The sequence below is a fragment of the Mesoplodon mirus genome (assembly GCF_964341445.2).
Source record: "Mesoplodon mirus genome assembly, chromosome: 14".
NCBI classification, from domain to species: Eukaryota; Metazoa; Chordata; class Mammalia; order Artiodactyla; family Ziphiidae; genus Mesoplodon; species Mesoplodon mirus.
The window spans coordinates 83160176-83174041 of record NC_138990.1 but is presented as its reverse complement, the minus strand read 5'-3'; the positions used below and the strand labels follow the sequence as shown (position 1 = coordinate 83174041).

The following is a 13866-nucleotide window of genomic DNA, read 5'->3' as shown; positions in this document are numbered from 1 at the left end:
AGAGGAAAGTTTGATAAATTTAACTACATGAAAATGAGAAGATGTTTGCAACATATATAGCTAATAAAGAACTAGTGTGCAGAATATATATACAAAAAGTCTTGAAAGCTAATGATAAGTATCCAGGCAATAAAATTGGTAATTTATAGAAGAGACAATTGAGTGGGTGAGGATAAAGTAAGGAGAAGCTTGCTTTGTTAGTAATGAGGGAAATGCAAAATAAAATAAGAAATCATTTCACACGACCAGATTGACAAAAACAGAAAGTCTGGTAACACTATTGTTTTTCAAACTGTTTGTTATGACCCATCTGTAAGCTGTGAAATCAGTTTAATGAATCACTGCCAACATGACAAAATAAAATCATAATAGAAAGAAAATATCCGCATGTGCTGATAGTAATGAAACAGTAAGTATTTTCATGAAAGTTTTGATTCAGCTTATGTACACACCCACACACATGGGTATATATGTATACATACACATGTGTGCATGTGCGTATTTACGGGGTCAAAATGTAAAATGCATTTTTTACACTGAATGTGGTAGAAAAGTCTAAAGCCTCTGTTTTACATATAGCAAAAACAATATTATATGTTTACAGATCCCATAGGATGTGTGGGAGTGATAAATACCGTGTTAGAAGAGTGGTTTCCTCTGGAGTGGGAGGGAAGAAGACAGGGGGTCAGAGTGTGAAGATTTCGCTCCATCTATGTTGATAGTTTACAAAATACATCTGAAACAAAAATGCAAACAGTGTTAATATCTGTTAAGTCTAGGATAAGCATGGGTGTCCATTACAGTATTATCTGTACTTTTCCATATGTTTGAAATGTTTCACAATTTAAAAAAAACTTAAAATTTAACCAACAATAAAAGGTATGGGCATGTGTGTGGGGAGGGAAGAAGGACTCATAAGGCTGCAAGAAGCTTGCAGCAAAGGGACAAGGTGTGTTCACGTCTCTGTGGCCAAAAGTCTCAGGAAGTTCTGGGCCTCAGGGCCAGTAGTCTGGGCAGCCAACTGCCCTGTGTTGATGTGGCCTCACTGTTGTCCCTTCACTCTGGGCTGGTATTGTCACCGATTTTGTTCTTCTCCATTAGATCACAGGCCATTTTCATCACCCTCTTCAGCAACCTTTCCTTGATGTAGGTGTTAATTGCTATAAACTCTCTCCTAGAGCTCCTTCTGCTACATCTCATAAGTTTTGCTGTGTTGTGTTTCCATCTGATACAAGATCCTTTTTGACTTTTCTTTTGATTTTTTCTTTGATCCATTGGTTGTTCAGGAGTGTGTTGTTTAATTTCCACTTTTTTTTTTTTTTGGATTTTCCAGTTTTTCTCCTGTTATTGATTTCTAGTTTCATAGTGTGTGGTCAGGGTTTTCTTGTGTGCATACCATACTTGGAATGATTTCAATCTTCGTAAATTTGCTAAGGCTCGTTTTGTGACCTATCATATAATTGATCCTGGTGAATGTTTCTTGGTTGAAAGTTTTTTTTTTTTTTTTTCATTCAGTGCTTTGAATATATCATTCTATTCTCCTGGCCTGGAATGTTTCTGCTGAGAAATCTTCTGATAGCTTAAAACAGCTATTTTGAAATCTTTACTGGGTAGGTCACAGATCTCCATGCCTTTGGCGTCAGTTACTGAAAGATTATTGTGATCCTCTGGAGGTGTCATGTATCCTTGATTTTTTGTGTTTTTTAAAGTCTTGTGTTGCTATCTTCACATTTGAAATAGCACTCACCTCCTCCATTCTTTACTGACTAATCTCTCCAATGTGTCCAGATTTATATATATATTTTGCTCCAACACTGTGCTAGAATTTCTCTGCTGGATACCTGGGCTCCCACAATGTCTCTCTCCCCTGTGGGTGATTGTCTAAGACAGTGTTCTCCAGGGGTTCTTGGACCACAGCTGAGAGGAGCTAGAGCTGGTTTACACACCACTGTAGGATCCACAGTCAGGACTGAGGTCTGTATGTCTACTACCTGACACATGGGTGGATGAGACTCCTCTCAGGTCCCTTGGCATATGGTGATGGATCCCACATCTCCCACAAAGACACTTTTATCTGGATGGATGCCAAATTGTTGTTGTGGGGTGGGATACAAGCAAGGGACTTCTTTTTTGGCCATCTTGCTGATATTACTCCCTTAGGATTCTTACTAGAAAAGTTTTCCCATTATTTTTAAATAGTGAAATATATCAGACTTACTAAAAGCTTAGAGAATACTTTACCAATACCCATGTATGCATCATTTAGCTTAAGAAATAAAAAAAGTGCATTTGAAACTGTGTCTTCCTCTGCATCCCATTACTCACCTCTCTTTCTAGTTCTGAGGTTGGTGTTTATCATGCCCCTGCATAGATTTATTACATACACTTTTAGCTTTAAATAATACATTGCATTACTTTGCATGTTTATAAACTTTATAGAGATGGGATAATGCCACATGTACCCTTCTACAACTTCTTTTTTCACTCAATATTATGTGTTCTGAGATTTATCCAGATAGATACTACTAGCTCTAGTTCATTTTTATGAATATGCCACCATTTATTTATCTATCTAGGTTGCTTTCATTTTTTACTATTCCAAATAATACTGCAGAGAACATTCTGGTTCATGTTTCCTGGAGCACACTTAGGAGCTTCTGTGGCTGGGTTGAAGGGTAGGCATACTCCCCATATTTCATGGGTAACAGAATGTGAAATGCAAACCTTCTTGTATCTTATAGTTCTGGCAGGGACCTCAAAGTCTGGTCCCAGTTTTTCCTGATGTACAGTTTATCTTGTTTTTATTGGTTTGTAGAAGTTTTAAAAATGTTTTCTGGAGACCACTTCTTTGCCGGTTATATTCATTGTAAATGCAATCGCCCAAGTTTTTCTCTTTGTTACTGTTTACTCTGCTTAAAATAATTTTTAAAATTCGAAGTGAGTCAAATTTATGAATCTTTTCCTTTATTGTTTGTGCCTTTTGGGTCTTATTTAAGAATAAGCCCTGTAATGGAAGGATTTCTCTCTTAATTCTAGCAGTTTACTTTTAGTGACATAATAGGTTTTAGTTTATATCTTCTGGTAGCGACCTCTGTGCCCTGGTTCTCTGCTCATCACTGTAAACTATGACTTATAACTGCAGAGACTCAAACAGCTTCCAGGTCTGCCAGACCCATCTCATCTTAGGAGTGGTGTCATCTTGACCTTTCTCATCTTAATTCTCTAAAAGAATTACCATAATCTAGTCAGTGAGCTTGGTTAGAATTTTTCCAGCAAAAAGGCTTGTTGAAATTCTTCTCTGGAATAGAGTTAGATAGAGATTGATAATTAGACAATACAGATGGTTTAGTATGGGTTTTGGAGCAAGATAGACTGGTTTTTAAAATCCCATTCAAGTCACTCGTTCTGAGTCATAGTTTTTTAATCTATAATATGGGGATAATGGTGTCTAAAGTGGAGAATGTGACAAGTATTAAATGTATAATCCTGGACTTAGAGCAATTGTAATAAACAATGATAGCTAAATTTATTAAGCACTTAATATGTGCTAGTCACAGAGCTAAATGTTTTACATGAATTATGTCACTTGGTCCTTATGACAGTTCTCTGAAGTTAAATACCACTACTGTGATAATGTAGGAGTTAAGGGAAAGGTTTTGGTTGGGTTCGAATCCCAGCTCAGCTACTTAAATGTGTGACTTTCAGCTCTTGCATTTTGGTTTTTTCATCTGTAAAGTAGAAATATGATAATAGTATCTTTGTTAGATTTTTTAGGGCTGCTGTAAAAAAGTGTCACAAGTGGAGTGGCTTAACTCGAAATTTTTGTCTCAGAGTTCTGTAGGCTAGAAGTCTGAGATTAAGGTGTTAGCAGGGCCATGCTCCCTCTGAAGGCACTGGGGAAGGATTTGTTCCAGGCCTCTCTCCTAGCTTCTGCTATTTCCTTGGCTTGTGGCAGTATAGTATTCTTTCTGTGTGCATGTGTTGGTGTCCAAATTTCCTTTTTTTAAAATAAGAACACCAGCTACATGGGATTAGGGGTTCATTCTACTCCAGTATGTCCTCATTTTAACTAAGTACATCTATAATGACCCCTCCAAATAAGGTCACATTCTGAGGTGCGGGGGGAGGGAGGTAGGACTCCAACATATGACTTTTGGGAGGACACAATTCAACTCATAACAATATACATGAAAGCTCGTCATGAAGATAAAAAAGGTTGACAAATGTAGAGAGTGTAAACACTGGTACATAGAAAATGATCAATAAAGTGTTAGTGGAGAAAAGGGAACCCTCTTGCACTGTTGGTGGGAATATAAATTGATACAGCCACTATGGAGAATAGTATGGAGGTTCCTTAAAGAACTAAAAATAGAACTACCATATGACCCAGCAATCCCTCTACTGGGCATACACCCTGAGCAAACCATAATTCAGAAAGAGTCATGTACCAAAATGTTCATTGCAGCTCTATTTACAATAGCCAGGACATGGAAGCAACCTAAGTGTCCATCAACAGATGAATGGATAAAGAAGATGTGGCACATATATATAATGGAATATTACTCAGCCATAAAAAGAAACGAAACTAGGTTATTTATAGTGAGGTAGATGGACCTAGAGACAGTCATACAGAGTGAAGTAAGTCAGAAAGAGAAAAACAAATACCGTATGCTAACACATATATATGGAATCATAAAAAAAAATGGTCATGAAGAACCTAGTGGCAAGATGGGAATAAAGATGAAGACCTATTAGAGAATGGACTTGAGGATACAGGGAGGGGGAAGGGTAAGCTGGGACAAAGTGAGAGAGTGGCATGGACATATATACACTACCAAATGTAAAATAGACAGCTAGTGGGAAGCAGCCACATAGCACAGGGAGACCAGCTCGGTGCTTTGTGACCACCTAGAGGGGTGGGATAGGGAGGGTGGGAGGGAGGGAGATGCAAGAGGAAGAGATATGGGGACATGTGTATATGTATAGCTGATTCAATTTGTTATAAAGCAGAAACTAACACACCGCTGTAGAGCAATTATACTCCAATAAAGACGATAAAAAAATAAAGTGTTAGCTCTTGTTACTATTACCATGAGTCAGATGGGGAAACTGATGCTCAGAGAGGAGGAGTGACTTTCCTGAGGTCACACAGCCAATGTATGGCAGAAACAGGTGTTCAGTACAGACATGGCTGATCCCAAAATTTCTGCACTGCGCGTCTTCATCACCTAGAGGACAGAGAGAGACATTCATTTTTTCAAGGCTCCATTTAGAAGAAGAGGCTCACCTGAATATAATTATGTACAAAAATGTTCTGAAAATTGTGTTCAGTACTTCAGTTGCATATTGCATTGCATATACATTTTCTTATTTTCAAGTAACATATTTAAGATGAAATGGTCATCAATGATTAAAATGAAATAAAAGAAAAATAAGCTATACATCATTGCATCATTTTAGTTTTATTTTTCCTAGCACTTATTTATTGCATTGTATCACTTTTGCTCTATTTTCCTTCATGCTATTTGTTCTACTTAGTATTGCCCAAAGCCGGGTCCCCCATCTCCTTACCAAGGCTGCCTTCCTAGTAAGGTATTCTATTGGCTGTTTTCCTTTCCAATTAATACTTATCTGTCTTACATCCCATATTATAACAAGTCTCTCACCCAGGCGTCCTGGGTAAAAAAATCAATGAGATAAGCTTTGCTGGAGCATAAGTGTCATTGCCCCAGAGGGTTCACAAAGGCTACCCCCTGACAGCCTGGGAACAGGGGGCAGTGAGGTTTGTCCTTAGGGACAAGTGAGAGATGGTCACGATGGGGCAGGCTAGGTCACCTTTGGAGGTTGAGAACCTTTACCACCTCTTGCCGTGAGACCAAGTCTTCACATTTCCCATAGTTTCCAGGGTGGCTAGTCCCATCTCTCCATCCAGGTCCCACGACAGGGTCCTTGTCCAGCAGGCACTGAGGAATTAGGATTTCATTTTCCTTTTTTTCCCCGTGTGGTTCATTGTGCCGCCAATTCTCCCCAGTTATGCTGAGGTGAGGATTCTCGGATGTTGGAAGGAAATTTCCTCACATTTTCCATTCCTTTCTTCCCAGAGACAGTTTGCTGGCAGAATAATGGCCGCTTCTCTTGGCAGCCAGATGAGAAACAGAGCTTAACGCAGAGGTGAGAACAACGCTTATGTGGCTAGTGCTCTTCCTTGGCATTTAAAAAAAAGTCAGTCCAACTTGGGGTCATTTATTTTTGAAAAGTGAAGGAAAATGTGAAACTTTAAAAGGAGAGGAGGTTGTGGCTGGAATGACAGACGTCACGTTTCTCTCTTCTCCTGGGTCATCAACACTCACCCTTTCGCGTCGCAAGCCCTGGCCTGGGTCTCTGATGGTGGATGCACGTGTGGCCTCCGAGGACCGGTCCTCCGCCTCCTCCTCCCCAAAGGCCGCCTCCCCCAGGTCCCGTGCCCAGGGACAGGCCCACACCCCAGTGCCCAGCCATCGCTCCCACGGGTGTCACTCACTGTGTGCCTCCCTTCTTGCTCCAGACGGCTGTGATGTCAGAAGGGCAATATTCACTTTAAAGGGCTTCTACAAACACTGCCTCAAATTCAGTCCCTCACTTTCCGTTAAGTTCTTGCTTAAGGAATTGCTATCACGTTTAAAGAAAGTGATAAAATAAAAACAATACGCTTATAAGGTTATGATAAAAAAGCAGACAACATTACAGAAAAGCAGACAAAATTCCCATCTCTCCGTCGATCGCCCCACAAACCCCCGTCCTGTTGCCGACCATGCTTAATCATTGCTTTCTTTCTTTTTTAAATTTAGTTTTTATTTTATTAATTGTGGTTTAACGAGTGAAATAGTTCTACAAGGCTTGTTATTAAAACAGCAGAACAAGTTTCTGTTGAGGATGATGATTTTAGTGATCTAAAATTAGACTGTGGTGATGGTTGCACAACTCTGTAAATATATTAAACCCATTGAGTCACACAATTTACATGGAAGAATATAACGTAAATTATATCTCAACAAAGCCGTTGTAGAAAGGGGAGGATAAGAAACATTTCCAAGAAAAACTTCCTGAAACCACTCCCGCTTCACTTCCCAGGGGCAACCGCTTTCAGTTAGGGTGAGGTTTCCCACCATATCTCTAACTAGTTTGCTTGCACTATTTTTGACTATTCAGCTTTAGGCATTCACTATTGACTCCCATTTAAAAAAAGACGAAGCTTTAATTTTCTTTCATATCACTTACTCCGGCCCCCACCATACCAAATGCACACTTCCCATCCCCTCTCCTTCTGGTATACTGTTATCAATATTCTCGTTAGCTCAGTGTTCTGTGTTTTCATTAGTATGATGACAAAATTTCCATCGACAGCTGCCCAGTAGTGTGTCATGAAAGAGAGCATCTGAGGGTTCAACTGATTCTTAATTTCTCAACCTCCTTGAGAAATGACAGTTGATTTACAATGTTGTGTTAGTTTCAGGTGTACAGCACAGTGATTCAGTTTTATGTGTGTGTGTGTGTTCTTTTTCAGATTCTTCTCCCTTTTAAGTTATTATAAAAGATTGAGTATAGTTCCCTGTGCTATACAGTAGGTCCTTGTTGGTTATCTATTTTATATATAGGAGTGTGTATATGTTAATCCCAAACTCCTAATTTACCCCTCCCCATCCCTTCACTTTTGGTAACCCTAAGTTTGTTTTCTATGTGTATTTGTTTTCTGTGTGTTTTGTACATAAGTTCATCTGTATCTTTTTTTTTTAGATTTTACATATAAGGGATATCATATGAAACAGTACTTGTCTTTCTCTGTCTGGTTTACTTCACTTAGTATGAGCCATCCATGTTGCTGCGGATGGCATTATTTCATTCTTTTTTATGGCTGAATAATATTCCATTGTATATCTTTGTCACATCTTTTTTATCCATTCATTTGTTGATGAACATTTAGGTTGTGTCCATGTCTTGGTTACTGTAAATAGTGCTGCTATGAACATTGGGGTGCATGTATATTTTTGAATTAGAGTTTTCTGTAGATATGCCTATCCAGGAGTGGGATTGCTGGATCATATAGCAACTCTATATTTAGTTTTTAAAGAAACATCCATATTGTTCTCCTCAGTGGCTGCACCAATTTACATTCCCAGTGTAAGATTTACACTTGATTGATAGTTTGACAAGGTGTACAATTCTCTGTTGAAATGAAACTTTTCTCAGGAATTTGAAGGCTTTGTCTGTTCCAGTGTTTTCTAGAATTCAATATTTCTGATGCAATGTCTGAGGCCAGTTTGGTTCTGGTTCCCCTGTAGACATTTTATTTTCCCTTTCTAGAAGCTTCTAGGATATTTTTCTTTATCTTTGGCAGTCTTGAACCTGTGTTTCTTTCTCTCATTTTCTCTCTCTCTCTCTCTCTCTCTCTCTTTTTTCTGGGACTTCTACAAGTCACATGGATTAATTCTATATATCTCTCTTTTTAAAAAAAATTTTATTTATTTATTTGGCTGCACCAGGTCTTAATTCCCAGCATGAGGGATCTTTGTTGTGGCACGTGGGATCTTTTAGTTGAGGCATGCGGGATCTTTTAGTTGTGGCATGCAGGATCTAGTTCCCTGACCAGGGATCAAACATGGGTCCCCTACACCAGGAGCATGGAGTCTTAACCACTGGACCACCAGGGAAGTCCCCTATATGTCTCTTATCTTCTTTCTTTTATTTAATATTTTCCTTTCTTTTTATTCTCTTTGCTAGGAGATTCTCTTAAGTTTATTTTCCAATCATTCTGATAATTTTTAAATTTCTTTTGGATTATTCCTTTTATTCATATTACTGTATCTCACTATTATTTTATGTGGCTTTGTCTCAAATCTCTCTGAGGATACTAATTAGCAATCTGCTCTGCTCTGAATTACCCATTTCTTATTGTTTGTGATGGTCTTTCTCTGTCACATTGTAAGCTTCCCTCAAAAGTCTAGTAAATTTTTAGTTGTTTGGTTGTATTTAAGAATGAGGCAATAAAAAAAGATGACTGGGAGGTGTGTGCGTGAGGGAAGAGCTTGTTAACTGGTAGCTTTGCTTTGGAAAGCTGGGAAGGAAGTTGGACTTTACCAAGGAGACTCCTAATGCCTACACTGGCCACCCTAGTTTTTCACAGTTTGTCCACTCTTCAAAGAGAAAAACCCTCTTATTTGTTTGGAGTAGGGAGGAGGGTGATTGGAGAATATCAGATGACTAGGAGTTTTGCATGAGGTGGAGGCAGGGGGTAAGTTGGGGGACAGCTGTTTTCTTGTTCCATCAGTCTCCTTGTTTTCGTCTCCCCCCATCTTACTCTCACTCTCTGACACTTGGCATTTCTGAGTTGGGAGCCTCCCTGGAGCTGTTCAAGGCAAGAGGTCTTGTTCTTTAGCTGTGGCCCCTTCTATGAGTCCTGTAGGCTGTTGCATCCTCCACTGTTTCAACCCTTGCCAGTTCCTTATGTATTATTTTATGTCTTTCAGAGATTTATCAAAATTCATGGTCCATTGATGGATACTCCCACTCTCTTTATTGTGATGGACTTTAAAATCCTTTTACTGTCATTTTAATGAGGTCTTGTAAGGCAGTAACAGCAGTGTATTATCTTGAATTAGAAACTGTTTGCTTTGATAGGTATAGTAGAAAGATCTTGAGTTCGTTGACAGATCTGGGTTCCAGGTACATAGTTCAATGCATTTTTATGCCACTTCATCCCTTCTATCGTAGCTGTGGCTTTGTTATTATGTGGAAGACTGGAGAAACACTAAGAGTGGGCAAAGCAATTCATCTGTCTGAGGCCCAGGTCCTTCACTCTTAAGTCATTCATGCAATTCATAAGCATCTACCCGATACATGGGTTTGTGTTAAGTGCTGGAGAAACAAATATGAAGTAGCCATAGTCCCTTCATGTCAGGTATTTGGGGTGGGGCTTGAATAAAGACAAAAGAATAAGATTTTATGGTGAGTGCTATGATAGAGATATGTAACAGTTGATGTACCAGAATAGAGGAAGGTGGGGACTTCCCTGGTGACGCAGTGGTTAAGAATCTGTCTGCCAATGCAGGGGCTATGGGATCGGGCCCCCGGTCCGGGAAGATCCCACGTGCCGCGGAGCAACTAAGCCCATGGGCCACAACTACTAAGCCTGCACTCTAGAGCCTGAGTGCCACAACTACTGAAGCCCGCACGCCTAGAACCCATGCTCCACAACAAAGAGAAACCACCACAATGAGAAGCCCACAGACCGCAAAGAAGAGTAGCCCCTGCTGGCTGCAACTAGAGAAAGCCCACACGCAGCAACGAAGATCCAATGCAGCCAAAAATAAACAAATGAACAAATAAATAAATACGATAAATTTGTTTTTAAAGAAAGACTAGAGGAAGGTGAAATTATGGAAGGTTTCACAGAGGAAGTGATAATCAAGCTTCTACAAGAGTTCTCCAGATTGGCAAGGGAGAGGAAGGCATTCCAGGCAGAGAAATGAGCACGTATTTAAGCATGGAGCCATGACAGAGCTTGGTGTTTTCTGGAAACATTCCTGAATAATAATAATTCCAGTAATAATTCCATGTAACTGGGAAGAGCATAGGTACTTGTGGAGGAATGATGAGAAGTGAGACTAGAGAGTTAACAATGACAGCTAACATGTCTTATATGTACAATTACTATGCACATTTACAGATGAGAAAACAGAGACACAGACTCACATGACCTTAACGTCCCCCAGTTAATAAGTGGGGGAGCTGGCATTTGATCCCTACCAGTCTGGCCCTAGAGCTTATTCTTTTTGTTCAGGGGTTAGATGGTCAAGGACTTTATTAAGGAGTTTGGGTTTGTTCCTTCAGACACACTTTAAGGTAAGGGAGTGATGTGATCAGTGTTGTGTCTTAGAGACATAACTCTGGAGCTATCGTTTGGAAGGCTGTTAGGCCAGAGTCAGGGAGCTCAGAGAGCAAGTTAGGGGATGATTGCACCATGTATCAGGCAATGGATGAGGGCTCCTGAGTTTAGAAGGGAAATAGAGCTGCAATGGAAGAGGCAATTATGAAAGTTATTTCAGAGGCAGAATCAACAGAACTTGGACACTGACAAGACATGGGAGTTAGGAGAAGATGGGGTCAAGATTGGCTGGCTGGGTCCTGGTGGTTTGTTTGTTGTAGCCAGGAGTACATGATGAGCATGCTTGGGAGAGCAGAGAGGCAGAGAATGGGTCTGTGTTGAACATGGTGCAATTGAGGCAACTGTACAATATCCAGGTAGTCAAGTCCAGCAGTGTTTGGAAAGATGAGTCTGGAACATGGGGGAGACATCTGTGTGGGAGGTACAGAGCTGGGAGTCACTGGCTCATAAGGAAAATGAAATCATGGGGGTGGATATGAAGAGTATGTGGTATGAAGAGAACCAAGGTCAAAGTCCTGGGAAGCATCAGAATTTATGAGGACCATGCCTGGAAAGTTGTTTGATGACATCCTTGAGAAGAGGTGGAGGGGTGTGGGAGAAGTTAGGAATATTCCAGCACTGCCACTGGACCCTGTGGTGTTTGGGGCTGAGGGCTGAAGGGAGGTGGCCTCAGGGGACAGCAGGTCTCTGAAAGGCAGGATGAGGAGGCCAGGGGTGAAGCCATGATGCAGAAAAGAGTTTTCCCAGAAATGAGGACTCCAGGAGGAAGAGAAGAAAGGGGTGGCAGGGAGGAGAGCATTCAGAAGCATTGGGGAGGAGAGAGTACACTTGACCATGAGTTGAGTGACCGAGGGCACCATAGAGGGTGGATGAGGGAGGGGCAGGAGTCATTCCAAAGTGGCTTGTCATGTGGTGCATATATGCGATGGAATACAACTCAGCCAACAAAAGGAATGAAATAATGCTGTTTGCAGCAACATGGAGGGACCTAGAGATGATGATACTAAGTGAGGTAAGTCAGACAGAGAAAGACAACTGTCATATGATATTGCTCGTATGTGGAATCTCAAATATGCTACAAATGAATTTATTTACAAAACAGAAACAGACTCACAAACATTGAAAACAAATTTATGGTTACTAAAGGGAAAGGGGGGGGGAGGAGCGATAAATCAGGAGTTTGGGATTAGCACATGAGAATTACTATATATATAAAATAAATAAACAAGAATGTCCTACTGTATAGCACAGGGAACTATCTTTGATATCCTGTAATAAAGCATAACAGAAAAGAATATGTAAAAGAATATATATATCAATATATATTTGAATCACTTTTCTGTACACCAGAAACTAACACAACATTTTATTTTTATTTTATTTTTAGTAATTCATTTATTTTTGACTGCAATGGGTCTTCACTGCTGCGTGCAGGCTTTCTCTAGTTGTGGTGAGCAGGGGCTACTCTTCCTTGCAGTGCTCAGGCTTCTCATGGCAGTGTCTTCTCTTGTTGCGGAGCACAGGCTCTAGGCATGTGGGCTTCAGTAGTTGTGGCACACGGGCTCAGTAGCTGTGGCGCACGGGCTTAGTTGCTCCGCGGCTCGTGGGATTTTCCCGGACCAGGGCTCGAACCCGCGTCCCCTGCATTGGCAGGCGGATTCTTAACCACTGCGCCACCAGGGAAGTCCTAAATACAGCATTTTAAATCAACTATACTTCAAGAAAAAATAAAAATAAAAACAAAGTGGCTTCTCTTCTCTCAGCTGCTTTCAGTCTCTAGTCTGCTCCAGTGCCTGCAGGTGGTGGTCAGCCCTGTAGATCTCCTGGGTTGGATCTGGGTTCCTGAAGTGCTGATGTGCAGGAACCACTGTGTACATTTACATCCAGTATTTGACTTCCCCTGACCTGAGGACAGATGTGGAAACAGCAAGCTTGGCCAACCAAAGTAAGCAGAGAGGCTTACAAATCCAAACCTTTCTGTTTTCACTGGAACGTCAGGACCCAGCTTCATTCCTCCAATCTGCTCTGGTCCAAAGGAAAATGGACCATATCTATTCTTTGAGTAGAGTGTGATGACTGCATGCCACATGTTCGATGGGCTGGTCTGGACCACCACACATCCTGGTCCCCGGCCACTCCTGGGGCCTCCTTCCAGACTCCATGCAGGTGTCTTGATTGGTTACTGAGTGTCTCCTGAGCTTCTCACAACAGCCCATCCAGTAGGTATTATATCGATCTTGTTTGCAATTAGAAAAAAGCGAGGCTGGAGATCACACAAATACGAAGTGAGAGAAGTAGAATTTATTTTATTAAACTTTTCTTTTGTTATGAAACATTTCAAACAAACAGAAACATTCCAAATATAGCATATCTGATACCTTCTGTACCCACTGATGGTTCTATAAGACCCTAACGTTGAGCCATTCTTGCACCAGATTTTTTAAAGAAAATATTAATATATCTAGTTGAAGCTCTCCATCTCCCTTCCTGATGTTTTCCCCTCCCTATCTCTTTAAAGCTAACCACTATTTGAAGTTGGCATTTATTATTACCATGCAAATATTTATGTTTTATTGCATATATTGTATTAAAAACAATCTCTGCTATTATTTTGCATGCTTTCAAGGGTTGCATACGTGGTATTAAACTCTGCATTTCTTTTTTATTTTTGGATTCCATTTGAGTGTATTGAAGATATCCATTGGAGATCATAGACATGTTCACTTCAGCTTGCATTGAGCAATCAGCCTTTGTCAGCTCTGACATGAAGTGATCATAGGCTATGAAAGTTTAGTATCTCACAATTCCCTTCCAGTCTTAATAACTCAGAGCTATAACTCCTTAGCTCCTAATTTGGATGTTTAGGTCAATTTCCTTACTTCCTTGGTTAATACTTTATTGTTGGAAATTTGTCTTGGTCAAGGCTTTCTTGCCAAACCATTCTC

At 40.4% G+C, this 13866-nt stretch overlaps 1 protein-coding gene across 1 annotated transcript in view; it reads right to left on the bottom strand.

The window, feature by feature from the left end:
- Window positions 1–618: 618 nt before the first annotated feature.
- ANTXR1 (ANTXR cell adhesion molecule 1) overlaps window positions 619–13866 on the bottom strand; it is a 296666-nt gene continuing 283418 nt past the window's right edge. Inside the window, exons 18-19 of the transcript XR_014295968.1 lie at window positions 5091–5228; window positions 619–736 (exon numbers count right to left, since the gene is read on the bottom strand). The gene's annotated coding sequence lies outside the window, so the exon portion shown is untranslated. The remainder of the gene's footprint in view (window positions 737–5090; window positions 5229–13866) is intronic.